Consider the following 18388-nt stretch of genomic DNA (forward strand, 5'->3'; position numbering starts at 1 on the left):
AAAGATAATGAAGGAAAATTATTTGTGTTGTTATAAAAATTTATTTTCAACCTAGTATTTGATATCTAATCTATCATTCAAGCACGAGGTATAATAAGACATTTTCAGATATATCCAATGGTTCAGAATGTTTATCCTGTACACACTCTTTTAGAGATAACCTTGAAAATATTCTCCAACTAAACAAAGGACTTAACCAAAGAGCAGGAGACATGGGATCAGTCAAACTACAGCTCCACCCAGAACAACAGAGAATGACATCCAAGCATCAGTTTGGTTTGAGCAGAGAGATAGAATAAAGAAAGTGGTTTGCTAGAAGTAAACAATGAGAACCGGGCAACTCAATGAAGTTTCTGGGGAGAAGAGACACACTAAAAATAACGAAGATAGAATAAAGGCTAATAGTGCAGGAAAACAACATCATTAAAAAGCATAGGAAAAGTAGAAAGCTATTTCAGAAAGGCAATAGAATCATGGTGAGCTAGTTGGCTCTACAAAATAACTGTAAAGTCTTAATAATATAAAAATGATTACTGATTCACCAAATAATATTTAGATAACAAATAGGAAGAACATGTTGATGGAGTTATCAGGGAGTGGGTTGTGTATGAGAGCTAAATCTTCATTCATCATAAAGCAGCCTACTATATTAAGGACATAGTAGTAACTATTTAAGAAATTATCTAAAATGACATAAGAAATAAGACTGGGGAGGAGTAGGGAATAGAATCTTTGCGTTATAATAAAAGCCACCCTGTACTATTTAATTGTTCAGTTTGCATATTTTAATGAGAGTAAAAGTTTTACTGATTTTTAAAATGCTGATTATCGTATTATAATGTTGAAGAGCAGTAGAAGACAGAGACAGAATCAATTGTTGCATGAATGAAGATTATGAGCCTCAGAACACACAACTCTACTCTCATTTAAAAGTTTAATATATTACAAATGTGGAATTGTAAATCAGTAAGAAAAGGAGGGTGTTACTTAAATCATGGTGCCAAGATAACAGGTTGACACGCAAAGGAAAGAATCTTATACCATAAACCACATTAAATTATAAATCAACATAAAGTTAAATAAAAATTTCACGCTATCGAAAAAAGAAAAAATAAGAAGAAAACTTTAAAATGCTTTTTATAGATAAAACCAACTGAAAATATCAACAGCAAAGTTGGACTTACTTAAAAATTTTACCTTCCATATATCAAAAAATCATAACATTTAAAAGAGTGAAACACAACGTAGAATAAATATTTGCAACGTGTATAACTAAGGTTTAATATATTTGATATATTTTTTAAAGTTTTTAAATATCAAAAGTGTATAAAATCAAACATCCCTCTAAGAAAATGTGAGAAAGGCAAAAAAAAAAAAAAAAAGAAAGATACATCAAAAGCTAAAACACTGGCATTATCATTGTGCTATGACATAGACTACTCATTGGGAACCTAAGATGTACAAGGCACCGTCCAGGAAAAGTGAGGATTAAATTCTCTTTTTGAAGAGATTACAACTGATCTGGCATTAAAAATTGTACTTCTTGCTGAGTATTTTATTTGTGCAAAAAAAACAGAGACATGCCAATACTTAGGGGTGCCTCTTTTGAATATGTAGTAATTATATTATTTTTAAATAAATTGTGAGAGAGTAAATAATTAAACGGTAGGGTCTAGAAAGGCTACGGTGTGTCCGGCAGACATGTCTCCCTATGCTGCGTCACCATAGCTACAATGGACAATGGTCTGCGCCCTGCAACTTTGATTTAAAAGAAATAAAAATCTTATCTTCCTTTTATAAAATGAAATTCACAACATACGAAAGCAGACATTTTTTTTCTTTTTTATTTCCAATATCATACACCTGTAGAAAGATAAAATTTAACAGAAAGAGCTCACAGCAGTGTTTTGTCCAGGTTGACAGTCCCGTTGGTGAAAATGGTCAGAGATAGCAACACCAGGAAACGTGAAGGAGAATGTATACATCATCCTCACGACAACCGTTCTGAAAGATGAAGGTATTACTTTTATTTTCAGCTTGTTCTACTCTTTGCGCCAACAGATTCCACAACAGACTTTATTACAAACTTCCTTTAGTGAGTCTTAAGGTGCTTTTGTCACTAAATCGTATTTTTCAATATTTCAAATGTTGACCCTTGTTTCTACTATTTGAGGATTCCATGAAAAAACTGAGATGGTTTCTGGTCTTTCTTCCTTCAGTGCTTGTAGTCTTTGCTGGTATCTCTTACTACACTTCATCTTTCCAGGAAGAATACCCACAATGCTTTTTTCTGCCCTTCCTCAGAAGCAAATTTTTCCAATCCCTTGACTACTTTAGTTGCCTTTTATTTTTCTATCCTGTTACATCTTAAAACACAATAATAAAGGTAAGTAAATGTTCAAAAATTAGAAACCCAAAGTTAAACTAACATAATGTCTTATTTTCAAGGTATGTGAATAAAACTCCACACAGTTCTCCAGTTGGGGATTCGGCATAGTTTTATTGTGGCTCACACAGATGAAGACAAACCTGGTTCATATTCGCTGACCTCTCTTTTCTAGTCACCCACTCCTCACAAACAAACAAACAAACAAACAAACAAACTGGAAATATTATTATGGGTGCCATTCACACAAATGGTCAGACACCCTTCTTCATCTCTCTACCTCTGGCCAACATCTCACTATGTTTCAGCAGGGGGGAAAAAAAGAGGTCAAAAAGGACTGCTATTATTGGACAGAGGGAACTTTAATTAGAGTAAATAGAGCAATTAGCGTTTAGTTAGAGGATTTTTAAAGTTAAAAATCATATGTCCATGCACAGTTGGGAAAGCACTCAGAAGTACATTAGTAGAAATAGGTGAGCAAATCCAGAAGATTCTCTATTATTTAACTAGACCTGGAGAAAGACAAGCTGCTGTGTGTTTTCATTCTTGTGTGTGAAAGAAATATGAACGTGATGAAGTGTAATGAAGGCAACATCCAACATTAAAATTACCATAATAAGAAAAACCGCCTCGTTCTCTTGAGACACGTTGCCTAACTAGCTCTACCTTGAGAGAGGATGGAAAAGAAACTGGGGACGGGTTTATGAAGTAGCAAAGAGTGAGATCATGAATCTGGATCGTAAATAAAAAGAATTGCAGTGGATCAGCAAATTCTAGAATTTGGGCATTGTCCACGTAAATAAACATTCACGAACACCCTTTTCCACCTGGTATGATCTTTGTATGATACCAGGAAAAACTCCTATGAGCTTCGTAAATTGGCTTGGAATGTGAAAAATTTGGTAACTTGTTGCCATGATTGCCCTCTGTGACATTTAATGCCACCACAGAGGAATAAAACCATGAGAGGGATGAGGACAGATAAAAGGGAGAGAGAGGCTCTAGCCAACACTGCATTGCGTCTAAGCTCACAGAATATAACATGAATCTGCCGTGTGCTGAGCTAATGCAGTCTTGTGTTATCCCCACAGGAGTTCAGTGTCAAGGTTTGGCTTTTCATCTACACCCAGTTCAGAGATAATTTGGTGAGTGTAACAGCATTATTTTTTTTTCTAATAATTAAGCTGCTAAGCCAAAATGCTTTTAAATGGTTTCTAATCTACAATATAGTTTCATTTTACCATTTATGTGTTTTAAAAATGAGAAAATTTCTTCCCAGTTTCCGAACTTGTAAAAAGTAGTGAAATAATTCAATTTTTTGGACAGAAAGTTAAACAGTGCTGCTTCTTTATGTGAAATGTAGTTATGGTTGAAAAACAATTAAATTAAAGATGCTAAATTCTTCATAGGTGATCCTTGCAATTTGCTCATTTAATTGGTTCATTCTCAGTGCAATTCTCTCAGCTATTTCAAGGTTGCATAACTGCAGATGTAATGCTAGCCAAACAAATCAGATTGGAATGGCCTAGGAAGGCGAAACAAGTTGAATTGTGGCCCCCAAAATATATCCAAGTCTTGAGCCCTGGTACCCTTAAAGGTGGCCTTAATTGGAAATAGGATCTTTGCCAATGTAATTAAGAGCTTGAGATGAGGTCATCCTTGATTTAGGGTGGACCCTAAATCCAATAACAAATATTCCTATAGAAGTGACAGAAAAGGAGAAGTCACAGAGACACAGGAGAAAGCCATGTGAAGGCTGAGGCGGAGACTGGAAACGATGCTGCCACGAGCTAAGGAAAGCCAGGAGCCCTCAGAAGCTGGAAAAGCCGAGGAAAGAGTCTTCTCTGAGGCTTTCGAGGGAATGCAGCCCTGCTAGAACTGTGATTTCAGACTTCTGGCCCCCACGAATGTGAGAGAATAAATTTCTGTTGTTTTGAGCCTTCCAGTATATCTGTTACAGTGGTCCCAGGAAACTAATAGAGAAGGTGTCATGGAAATATAACATCTCAGTGCCGCTTTGAAGGATGGAAGAAAATTCAGCAGGAGAAGGACAAGAAATTAGTAACGATGTTTAAATATGAAAGCCCAAGGCATTCACAGATAACTTTCTATTTTGAATGAATTATCCCATTCGTACAAGCACGTGGTCGACATAGACTTGGAAAGGTATTTGTGGCCTGGTAAGGCCTTGACTGCTAGCCTAGGACAGTGCTTTACATGACTGTTTTGTTTCAAAGACCCTTTACATATTATTTAAATCTTATAGCAAATTTATGAATTAAGCAGCAAGGGTATTATTATAGGTAGAAATAGCTTCACCTCTAGATGTTAAGTAACCTGCTCAAGATTGAATAGCCCATGAGTGGCTCTCAAAAACGTAACTTTTTCACTCCAAATCCAATATCCTGTTCATTACACCTTGATGATTTTAATAAATGATTAGTAACAATAAATTTGATTATGAGATTATAATGGCCCTATACGAATATTACTTTGCAGAAGAGGTTATAATTAGGGAAATCTATTAGCCAGCTATTGTAACGGTCAGGTATGGTATAATAAGAGTCTAAGGCAAGGTGGTGTCAATGCAGATGCAAGTACACAGAGCACAAAAGAGAAATTTTAAGAAAGAGCCAACACATTTTCAATAGTGCCTACCATGGCTGCTCAAATTTTGTCATCTCATCTTAAATCTTTTCCCATTTTGGATTTTTAAAAGGCACTTAAAAGGCAAACATTAATTGCCTTTGTGTCTACTAAATTATAGTATGCTTCTTCCTGCTTATCTATTTAGCATAATTTTCTAGACAATATAGTATATCTTTTTTCCCCTAAGGAACTTGCAATAACTCCTCACGTTCGCATGAGGCAGGAGTTAGCCTATATGAAATCTAACAAAAAGATCCTAGGATTAAAATTGGTTACATTCACACACACACACACACACACACACCCATACACCACACACACATTTATGTCAATCACCTCTACCTATTGTATTTAAATGAGCTCAGATAAAATACCTTGATGACCCATACCATATATATTATAAGAGACTGTAGGAAATTTATTGATATAGCAGAGTGATGGAGAGGATAGGCTAAGATTTTAAACCCAGAAATTTGGGAAACTTGCTTTCTTATACAATAATATTTTAAATATTGATATTGGATACATCTTGAAAACAAAAAAAAAGATAACATAGAAAGCTACATTTTTAACAAAAATTATCCATGTCCAACTAGGTATACATATCCTAATACATGGCTTTAGAGAATGTGCTTAAGGGGACACTGGTTCTTCAAGATATTCAAGGGGACAAATGTTTGGTATACATTTCAGGTTATAGTCATACTCAGAGAATCACAATGCATATTAACATATTAAAAGCTTAGATAAAATCTATAGTAAAGAAACCAACTTTACTTTCACTCGCCCAGCATTTTTCAAATTTATCTTACCTGGATGCTTTTTGTTTGCTTGCTTGTTTTGTTTTGTTTTGCTTTCCATGGGGAAGAGAACAGTTATTTCTTTTTGATAATCCATGGAACTAGAGCTCCACATAGCACTGTTCTAACATGTTGAGTAAACATTCCCTCTGTGAAATAACTATTCTGAGCTTACTTTTTTTTAAAGAAAAAGAGTTTCTTTGAACAAGCAGCAGTCACTGGGTACATTATGTGAAATGATTCAAATAAATTACGGGATGTGCCAACCACGTCAACTGGAGTCATTACTTTTATCAAGAAATATAAAAATATGCACAGAAACTAAGAAAGCAAAAAAGATGAAAAGAGAAAAGAAAGATACTAATTTTTTAAACATTTGGGAAATAGTTTTGTCTTTCAATATTATGCAGACTATATTCTGCATGAATATCACTGGATTCTTGGCACTAAAGCACAAAGATACATGAAACAACATTGCAGAAATCTAGATTTCAAGGTCTAAACAAAGAAGATTGTGAAGATTCAGAATCTATTTGCAAACTGTTCAATAGTCATTGATTTCATGAAGAAACTGACACAGCCCAAAGACACGACTGTAATTGTGATCTCTGATCCATAACTTCCTGAACAAAAGCCATAATTCTCAGAAGCTGAGCATCCAAACTCAAAACCAATGAAAGATACTGTACCCACACTTTCTCCTACAGCAGAACTCCAAAGCCCCAGCTCCTTATGGGTTACAGTTCCTTTAAGACTCCGAGAGCAAGTTCCCAGAGAAAAAGTTGTAACTCTGTGTGTCAAGAGAGAAGGATAAGGGATGAAGGGACGAACAAATCCCTGGAGTTTGATGTCACCTTCTGGCTAGGAACATCTATATCCTTCCTTTCATTAAATAGTGTGACCTCACCCAAGGATCTTCCTTCTCATCATGCATACTAATTGCTCGGAAAATCCTTCTTTCTAATCTTAATATTTCCTGGCTTGTTGAGAAACTTACTTGCTTTGCAGAGGAATTAAAGCACTCTCAACAAATAATATAAAACATGTATGATATTTTCAAAGTCAGCAGATAGCTATTAAACTCATATACCTTTAATATTTCTCAAGGAGTCACACTTTGTTTATATGACTTAGTTTATTCCTTGTACGTGCATTACTGCCAAGCCATTGTCAACCTAATGCTTTATATTATCCACAGTATCCAAAATATTCCAATGATTTATGAGAGAAATCATGTACATTTCTTTCTAGATACAGCAAGTGATCAATAAAAATATATAGGACTTGGTCATAAGACAGTCTCCACATAAATTTCAATGAGTTTAATCAAATCTGTCCCTTCACCCACAGAAAAATTCATGTTGAAATAGCACAACCTATACCTGAAGACCTAATTGCCACATGATCATACCTACCTGGATGTTCTGCAGATGCTCAAATGCAATATTCTCTAAATGAAAATCATTGCCTGTAGACCACCTCATTTATCCTTCTACCATGTTCCCTCTCCACCCAATCTTCCAGAATAAAAACTTCAAAGTCATCTTGGAGCACCAAGTATATTGGAGCTCATCTCAAAGCATCCCGGTCAATAGTTTCCTTGGTTATCAAGTAAGGAGAACTCTTACAATCCTTCTGTGGTTCTTAATTACTTATATGAAAAATCTAAACTCATCACAAGACAAAATACTCGACAAAAAGATTCTCGATTTATACTTTCACCCATAATTCACCTACAATAAGCATTTTTGGAGCCATACTGGAACTCTCTGTTTTCTGAACCCATTGTAAGCTGTCATGCAGTCATCATTTGGGCCTTACTGTTTAATCCATAGGGAGCTACCCTCCCTTTTCTTTCTTCATTTTATCCCACCCAACCCCATTACTCTCCCTTAACTAATGGGGACTTGTGAACTCATCAGTTCTCTAAGACCCAGTTCAAATTATTTTCTTCTGAAAACTCTCTCATATGTCTTCACCCCACAGAAAAATTGATCCTACTGATCCTACAGTTCAATAGCACTTTATATACGTTTCCTTATAATTATTTCATGTTAGCCAGATGTTTCTATAGCCTACTGCATTAGAATTCTCATGAGGGAGAGACTGTCCAATTATCCTTAGGTGTTCAGAAAATATTAGAGGAAAGAATGAACAATTAGCTGAACAATTGTTTTAAACTATAAAGTCATTCTAGTGTCCCCTGATTTTAAATGTGTAAATGACACTTCGGAGTTACTAGAAACTCCCTTTTCAATATATCTCCTGAGGCTATCTTATATTTCAGGGATGCATGCAAAGTCAGGAGATAAAATGAGAAAACAAAGGTATCGAGCAAGAAACAAAAGAAGGAAAGGCATAGGAAGATAATCTAATCATAATTCTGAACCATCAGTTTTCCCCCATGACCTTGAAGAGATCAGTCAGCAGCTTTGAAAAATCATTCCCTTCGTAGTTTCTGCACAGAAATAATGTCTCTGGGGGAAAAAATCATAAAGTTATTCTAAAATGCCAGAAGTTTTTGGTTGTTCGCAGTGGGTTTATTTGGCATTCAAATGTCACATCGTACTTCGAAAGGCCCAAACTACTCATCAAAATATTACACAGCTCAGTCAGCACTATTTGCTCATAAATGTAGTTTGGCTTTTCAATTACCTCTGCGCCAGAGATATGGGAAGTTTTGAATAATTTTATTGAAAGCCACTCATATAAAACATGGTCTAGGCATGTTCATTTAACAGTACATACGGAACACTGGAGATCGGCCGCCTTAACTTTGAATCAGAGAAGAATTTGATCAGCCAGCTTATATGACCTTTCCTATTACAGAATGTAGAAGGTAAAATAATTTAGAAATCTATAAAACTTATGCTATATTTGCTCTTGTGTAACACGTATGGATATTTCTACTTTTCTTCTTAAGATTCATGTCACCGCCTTGGCCTTTTCACCCCCTTCTTACATTAGAGAGTGAAGTTCATGTCATGCGCTTGTTTCTCTGAGTTACCCGGCACTGCTCTCTATCAGTGCTTTCTAAAATGCCTTTCCCAAAATTATAGTCTCAATACATGCTTTGAGATAAAAAGAAAAAGTTTTATGGTTAAAATAATAGATTAGATAGATAGATAGATAGAAGAGATAGGTGACTGATAGATGATAGATAAATAGATGGACATCTGAATAACATATTTCCAGCAGAAATTCACGATACATAGTAGCGATATTAAAAATCTGAGAGAAATGAGGAAATAAGTCATGTTAAACTAATTGGATCTGAACTTCTCAAATATTTGCCCCACAGAACTCTTTTTTTCATTCCAAAATTAATATCGCATCAAACAAGTCTGCAGAATTTTAAAGATAAAATACAGGACCCCAATTACATCTGAATTGCATATAAACAACAAAATGTCAGTATAAGTACATCCCAAATACTTGTCCCAAATAGGACATACTTATACTAATATATATATATGCATATATATAATACATATACATATATATAATACATATAACACATATATTATACATATAATATATAATACATATATATATATATATTTAAAGAGAGCTAGCAATAGTGAGAATTAGACACAGCAAAGAGTGAGGAGGATGCAGTCAGCCCCCTTTATCTGCGGTTTTGTTTCCATGGCTTCAGTTATCCACAGTTAACCATGATCTGAAAATATTAAATGGAAATTCCAGAAATTAACAATTCATAAGTTCTAAATTCCATGCTGTTCTTACTAGTGCAATGAAACCTCAAGCCATTCCACTCCATCCCACCCAAAATGAGAATCAACACTTTGTCCAGTGCATCACACTATAGATGCTCCCCGCCTGTTAGTCACTTAGTAGCAGGCTCAGTCATCAGATTCATTGGCCCAGTATTGCAGTGCTTGTGTTCAAATAACCCTTGTTTGATTGTTACAACTGTTCTATTTTATTGTTAGTTGTTAATCATTTACTGGGCCTAAATAAACTTTATCGGAGGTACATATGTATAGGAACAAACATAGTATATAGAAGGTTCAGTACTATCCAGTTTCAGGCACCCTCTGGGGGGTCTTGGAATGTATCCCCTTAGGATAAATGGGGACTACTGCAGTGAAGATGTCCTGAGGTGATAAAGACAAGTGATTGATTGTGACATGGGAGAGTCTTCACCTAGAACAGCCTATCAGCTTGCAGGTGGTCAGTTAAATGCCAGCTTAGCCTCCCTGTATCATTGTATGCCTCTGAGGACAGCTGGAGATCATGTCAAACAGGACAGGACAAACACGAGGAGGAGTTGGTCAGGCCTCTGTGATTAAATAGCCAACTAAATCCTCTAGAGTGAAGAGCAGATTCCTAAGTGTATCCTACATAGTATTGCCAGATTTAGCAAATAAAAATATATGACACTGTATACAAGAATAGACTCACAATGGATTAAAGACTTAAATGTAAGACCTGAAACCATTACACTTTTAGAAGAAAACATAGGCAGTAATCTCTCCAATACTGCCATTAGTAATTTCTTTACAGATATATCTCCTCGGGCAAGGGAAACAAAAGAAAAAAATAAACAAATGGGACTACATCAAACTAAAAAGTTTTCATACAGCAAAGGAAACCATCTACAAAACAGATAGACAACCTGCTGAATGAGAGAAGATATTTGCTTATGATACATCAGATAAGGGGTTAATTCAAAATATATAAAGAACTCATAAAACTCAACAACAACAATGACAAAAACAATCCAATTAAAAAATGGCCAGAAGACCTGAACAGATATTTCTCCAAAGAGGGAATACAGATAGCTAATAGACATATGAAAAGATGGTCAACATCACTAATTATCACAGAAATGCAAATTAAAACCACAATAAGATATCACCTCACTCCTGTCAGAATGGCTGTCATCAATAAATCAAAAAACAAGTGTCGGCGAGGATGTGGAGAAACGGGAACCCTCGTACACTGTTGATGGGATTGCAAATTGGTACAGCCACTATGGAAAATAATCTGGAGGTTTCTCAAAAAATTAAAAATGGATATACCCTTTGACCCAGCAACTGCACTTCTGGGTATTTATCTAAAGAAACTAAAACAGGAATAAAGATACATGTACTCCTATGTTCATGCAGTACAGTTTACAATAGCTAAGATATGGAAGCAACCTAAATGCCCATCAACAGACAATTGGATAAAGAAATTATGGTTCATATATACAATGGAATATTACTCAGCCATGTAAAAAAAAATCCTATCATTTGCTGATTACGCTGAGCGAAATAAGTCAGAGAAAGGTGAATACCATATGATTTCACTTACATGAGGAATCTACAGAACGAAAAGAACAAACTAATTGAAAACAGTCTTACAAATATAGAAGACAATCCGGTGACAGCCAGAGGGGAGGGAGGTCAGAGAAGGGTGCCTGGGAGAAAGTAGCAAAGGGTTAAAGAAGTACAAATTAGTAGTTGATAGAGGGTCACAGGGATGAGAAGCACGGCATAGAGAATGCAGTCAGCAGTAATGTAATGACTAGAGGTAGGGCCAGAAAGAAGAGAGAGTAATCAGAGGGATCATTTCATAAACTATATAAATGTCTAACCAATGTACTGAGTACTTGAAACTATTAAAAAAGATTACTCCCATTTACACTTGAATTTCAGAAAAATGACATTATTTTTTGTTACACAAAAAAGGTATATTCTTGTCAAAGAATATAGAATCTAATCGTAGCAACATAACATACGATAACCCAGGACCGTCTACTGGCAGAGTAACTCATCAAGAAATGAGAATGAATAAGGAATTACATAATCTGAATAGTGTTGCCTGCATGTTTGTATAAAAATGACTCCATTAGAAGCCATTAGTGAGTCCATCACTACCGTAACTACCTTTATTGGACGAGCAAGTGACTCTCTCTCAATTTCCTCATCTGTTCAATAAGGGAGGTATATAATTAATCTCTAGCCTCTCTTCCAGCACTAATATCTTACAAAAGTTATTATACAAAAAAGAATAGGGGCCACAATGAAAGACTGAATAATTTAAAATATTATGTGTCTAACACTTACTAGAGGGAAATTTAGCAAATGTGTGCCTCAATTCCATCTATGGAGTGTTACCAGATCAATTCCTGTTTTATCTCATGTTAGAAATATCTAAAGTTTTCTTAAGCATTGTAGCCATTACCAGAATCAGCTCCTTTTATGTAAGCATTAGTAACTTATATCTCAATATTTGTCAAGAAGTATTTTCCTTGGGTTTTAAAAAATTACACCTCCCAGAAAGATAGATCCTTAAATGTTGTAAGCAACCTCTAATATAACATTCAATTATTTAGCAAGTGGATCCCTCCCCTTATGTTCAGTTTCCCAAAGCAGAGCTTCTTTAGTGGACAGATGGAAATGGAAATCCAATTCAGAGTCATCCCCCTCACTTTCAGAGTGCCCACTATGAGCCAGACTTTTACATTATGCTCTTCCATTCTTACAGCCACTTTATGAAGTGTGGCACACACAGGCTTGCTGTTCTCCAAACCCATTTTTTTCTTCCTCCTTCACTCTTACATGTGGGAAGTTGTGACAAGACAGCCTTGGATGAGAGCAGAAGCAGACATTTCCAAGGCTGTCTTGTCACAACTTCCCACATGTAATCTCCCACACTTGTCATCTCTCTGCAGCCATATTGGAAGCCATGTGTTGAAGATAGAAAGTGCCTATGTCCCCAGATCTTCTCTTGTGGAGAGCTCCTTGCCACTGGGGAAAACCCATTCAAGGTTGGGCATGAGAAGGAAACAAACTCCTGTTTTGTCAAGCTGCTGAGACTACGTGGTTTATCTTTTACGACAGTGATCGTCACTTTAGTTAATACTTGAAGTTAGCGTGATTTGACCCATTTTACACACGAGAGACATCAGGCAATTTACCTTCCTGTCAGTGTGGTAAAACTGAATTCAATACCAGACATAACTCTAAGCCCTGTGACCTTTCCAAAACAACCCCGCCTCTCTCCCAAATCTCCTGATTTTTGGAAAAACACTGTATATGTTTTTCAAACCATTTGTGGCCTTTTAAAGTAACAGTTTTCAAACTCTAGAATTATATTGCAGAGATAGGAGAAGAATCAATGAATATCTTGGCAACAGCTTTCAGAGACATGGAGTTCTTCCTCATTTTAATCAAATCAATTTGAAAGAATGAAATCCTTAACCCCAGGATTTATACTGTAACTTTTGTCCAGGGGATGGATCTGTTTTAAGGTAAAGTCCCTTCACTTTCTAGTGAGGTTTATTTCCATATTTCATCATTTACCAGGGGAGGAAAAAAAGAATGTACATATATCTTTTCAAATTAGTGGGGGTATTTATATTTCTGAGGGTCAAATATATGATAATGAAAAGAAACTAAAAATTTGGAGGTGAGCATGAAACAATATACAAATATCAAATTATAATATTGTACACTTGAAATTTATATGATGTTATTAACCAATATTACCTCAATAATTTTTTCTAAAAAGGATGCACAGATTATTGAATATATTATTTATTAATATGATATCTGTTCTCAGAAATTTTTTACCTTTTTTTAAATGTATAGTTGCCTGAATCTGATCAGTAAAAAGATGCAGAAACACAGACCATGACCACACCTCAGTTCATCAAATCCGTTTTTCTCAACAGGAGAATTATGGCAATGCATAGTTATAAATAGAGTTTTTCTTGCAGTTAACTCAGTTAAGCTCCCCCAAATCCATAACAGGTAATATGTTTCAATACCTTCCTTCACAAAAAATTCAAAATAGTTTGGTTACAACTTTTCTGTGAGAATATCACAATTTTTTTTAAATCTTTTTTTTCTTTAAGATTTATACCTAGGTTTTTTTCCCCAATAGATTTTAAGGTGCATGTGATGGTTAATTTTATGTGTCAACTTGGCTGGGGCATGGTTCCTAGATATTTGGTCAAACATTATTCTGGTTGTTTCTGTGAAGGTGTTTTAGATAAAATTAACATTTAAATTGGTTAACTATAAATAAAGCAGATTGCTCTCCATAATATGAGTGGGTCTCATCCAATCACTCAAAGTCCTAAAGAGAATAAAAGACTGATCTTTCCCAAACAAGAGGGAATTCCATAAGCAGACAATCTTGGACTTGAACTGTAGCATCAACTCATCCCTGGGAATCCAGTATAATGGCTCTTCCTGCAGATTTTAGATGTGCCAGCCTCCATAACCATATGAGCTAACTCTTTAAACTCTCTCTCTCTATCTCTCTGTCTTCTCTCTGTCTCTGTCTCTGTCTCTCTCCTTTTCTTCTTCCCTACACACACACACACACACACACAGGAGAATGTCTTGTGAAGATGAAGGCTAATATCACGGTGATGCTTCTAAAAGCCAAAGAATGCCAAAGATTGCCAGCTGACCACCGGAAGCTCCAGGTGGGGCATGGAAGAAATTCTTTCTCATATTCCTCAGAAGGAACGACTCTTTTATCTCAGACTTCCAGCCTTCAAAACTGTGGGACAATAAAGTTCTGTTGTTGAAGCCACCTGGTTTGTGATACTTTGTCATGGCGGCCCTGGCAGGTTAACTCAGAGATCTGATAGTGCCATGCAGAAAGAAAAGGAAAACACTGAGAAAATTCAGGAACTTATTGCAATAACTCTGTAAGGCAATAATTCTCCAGAGTAGGTAGGGATAGAGGAAATACTAAGAAAAACACAGAAAAAATTGCTACATTACTGAGGAATTAAGTGTGTGAAATTAGAGGGAAGAGGAGTAAAAAATGATGACAGAATTTCAAGCCTAGGTGTCTTGGAAGATAGCGGCAGCATTAACCAAGAGGTAAAAATCAGTACAATGAGACGTTTTAGCAAAAGAATATTTCATTTCTGTGAAAGTCTTCTTTGTCATTATACAATTGATGTATTCCTCAGAAAACGTGCATTAAAATAGTTAATGGAGAGGAAAAGTGGTTCAAGGGACTCGACTCTCAGGCCCAAAGTGATAAAGTCACTTTTTATGAAGGACTTTCACTAATAAACTATTTTATGGTAGTAAGTATGTGGCCATGAAACCTGCACACCTCTAAATAAATCCTCCCCTCGACTACATTCAGCTCCTGCTCAGGGGTAATCAGAGCCCTCTGTAACAGGTACTAGCACTATCATTAACACAATTCTTACACTATACTGTCACTTTCATCATTCATTTTTATAATAAAGCACAGAACAACTTATGCAAAGAAATTGCATTTGCTTATAATAGCTTTCTGCCTGTGTAATGGGAGCTGGTTCCTGGTCATAATTGTTTTATAATCTGAAGCATGCAATACAAATCATATCCCTGATTAACAAATTACATTATGAATAATTTGAGTTTTGAAATTTTTTAAAATTTTATTGTAAGTCATCTTTGTAGAAATGCCGATTGGACAGTTTTATGTAGGAAAGGGGAGTATATGTAAGTTGGAGTTAGACATCCTAATCAATAAAGATCTGAAATTCATAAAAGCTGACACAGAGCCTTCAGGCATGGAGACATTTATAAATTCCTAAGTACAAATTGTAGTTTCCTATAAACCCAAAGAGACCAAGTAGATGTTTATCAAGGCTAAGGTCAAGTGGCAAAACCCACCTTCTCTGAAGGCAGAGTACAATTCTAGAGGGCACTGGTCTGGGTCTATACCCTAGTGTGTCAACCGTTCATTCTTGCCATTCAATTTATTATTAGTATACTCCCTTGAGTTTTTAAAGCTTTATATCTCCAAGATTTAAAGTCAAATGTTCCAGAGTTTGGTCATATTCTCAGCTTTTTTCATAGTTATATTACAAAAAGCACAATATAAGCAAAAGTGTAAAAAAAAAATCTACCATTTTCAGAAAACTTATGTGATATAGCACCTTGCCAAGCACTTATAAGCGTAGGGTAAAGGTAGGCATGTTGAATCCTTAAGGGGAAGATAGAGAAGAAAATATAAAAGATCCAGAAAAATTGCTCCTCATAACTAAGCTATGAGCTTCATGAGGGAACAAATCATAATGGCTTTGTTTACCACCTCATAACCAGCACCCAGCTAGAAACTGGGACATTAAAGGTACTCTAGTATTTGCAGAAGGAAGAAGAAAGGAGAATGGAAAAGGAAAAGGAAGGAAAGAAAGGAAGGAAGAAGGAAAGGAAGGAAAGAAGGAAGAGGAAGAAGAAGGAAAAGGAAGAAGGAAGGAAGGAAGGAAGGAAGGAAGGAAGGAAGGAAGGAAGGAAGGAAGGAATTTTCCAAAGACGATAGCCAAGGAAATTTTTAATGTCTAAAATTCAATTTTAAGTTGTTTTCATCACTCGAGTATATATGTCATCTATGTCTCCAAAGTTTCTGTAAAGTCTGTTAGACACACGAATGCCTGTATTAGTGGATTCTGTGAAAATCAAGGGAAGAAAGAGGTGCTGAGCTGTCTGAAGCATTACAGTTTTAACAGAAACAGACTATAGCATAAGAAGATCCAGGTGATGACCTAATTCTAAAGTAAAAGTTCAGAGCCAGAAAAGTTTAGGAAAGAAAACAGTAAGTCTCTTTTCTTCAACCTAGCCACTCTCAAATTCCTCAGAGATGCCAGGACCCACCAAACAGGGAAAGGAACTGGAAAAAGTCAACTGCACGTTAATATCAAGTGACAGGACACCTCGGCTGATACCTGAGATACACACATGTTATTGGAGTTTATTTCTGAAAACAGAGGCATAAGATACTATCATCATCTTCATTTTACAAATGAGCTAAAGTTTAGAGGACTTAGCACACATGCAGTCAAGTAGCAGAACCAGTATTTACAATAGATAATTGAATAAAGAAGCTGTGGTACATATATACAATGGAATATTACTCAGCCATAAGAAGAGATGAAATACTGCCATTTGCGTCAACACAAATGGACCTTGAGATAATCATGCTAAGTAAAATAAGCCAGAAAAAGTTGAAAATTGCATGATGTCACTTCTATGTGGGATATAAACCTAAAAGCAACAAATGAGCAAGACAAACAGAGACTCATGGACATGGACTACAGACTAGTGGTTACCAGAGCGGGGTGCGAGGGAGAGGTAGATGGGGTAAAGGGTGTCAAATATGTGGTGACAGAAAGAAATCTAACTATAGGAGATGAACACACAGTGTAAATATATATATGCCTTACTGTTAAAGTATACAGCTGAAACATTGGATTTTGTTAACCAATGTTACCATGAAAAATAATAAATAAGCTAACTAACTAACTAAAGGCCCTCAGGCTGCTTCCTTACCACCACAGGCTATTACACACAAGAAGAATTTCTAGGCCCTGGACCAAGAAAAGAAATCGTCACTGCCCTATGTTTTAAAGGATTGTTCTCAACACAAACTTTGAAACTTGATCATTTATTATGAAATCAAACCAAGAATGAAGAAAACTTTCAAAGTTCAAGTACAAGTAAAAGAGATCTAATAGCAAAATAGATGATATCCCAAACGGAAATAAAGGCAAGGAAATAGCACGGCAGGATAGCTATGACACACTCATATGTTCACACCATGACAATAAGTAGTCTGAGCAAAAGTTTATTTGTATCAGCCCACAAAACCTATATTATATGTTACTAATATATAATCTTATATATTAGATGATTAGTCATCTAAATAAAAAGAAGGTATCTGTCCTTACAATTTTTAATTGTAACCTAGAAAGCTAAAGAATAATAAATGGAAAAAATTTTAATAATCTGTCAACCTCTGAAAAACTTTGAATTTTCCAAATCATACATGAAATGAGCGAAATGAACAGTAAGTGAGAGTCGTGTAAACAACAGTTTTGAATGGGTCATCTAGTGATTTGTATTTTAGAATAAAGCAGAGCATTTCTGAAAGCCAGTGTATTACTTCTAAAAAGAAGGGGCATGGAACGAAAGTATGATAAAATGCAGGTCTTGCTTTTAAAGAGACGTTAATGTGAGTCACACACACTAACATTTCTTTGATTAGAGAGACTCTTTATTCTAAGAGTAGAGTCAACAATAGAAAAAAATTAGCTATTCCATCTGTCTGAAAATCACCTATACATTTTGCCTCTCTGAAAAGCCATTAGTGAAATAGGAAAACTATTTTGTGCTGACAACTGAGGTAAATGATCATTCTCCACAAGGCACTAAGCACCTCCATTATGAGAAAAGGCACCATTGCCTGTGGCATATATACCTCCTCTGCCTCCATTTTCTTTAAAAAGCTACTTCTTCTGTTTCTTCCTGAGCAATTCTGAAAAGGAAATACAAAGATGTATTTCTGGATACAGGAGAGGATACAGACAAAAGCAAAACAATCGATAGCCAGTTCTCACTTTTTAAAAAAGACAAAGGGAGTTAGCATGTCAGTCACCAATTGAGATGGTTTGTTTTATCAGTATATGGGTTCCAGGGGGGAACAAGCACAAAATAAGACCATAAGTCTTAAAATAAACCGACAGGCTTTGGAAACTTACTTTTAAGTCTCTCCTGCCAAGATTTACAAAAACACAAAGCTTTAA

The sequence above is a fragment of the Pteropus medius genome, unplaced genomic scaffold (genome assembly GCF_902729225.1).
Source record: "Pteropus medius unplaced genomic scaffold, Ma_sr-lr_union100, whole genome shotgun sequence".
In the NCBI taxonomy this organism is placed as follows: domain Eukaryota; kingdom Metazoa; phylum Chordata; class Mammalia; order Chiroptera; family Pteropodidae; genus Pteropus; species Pteropus medius.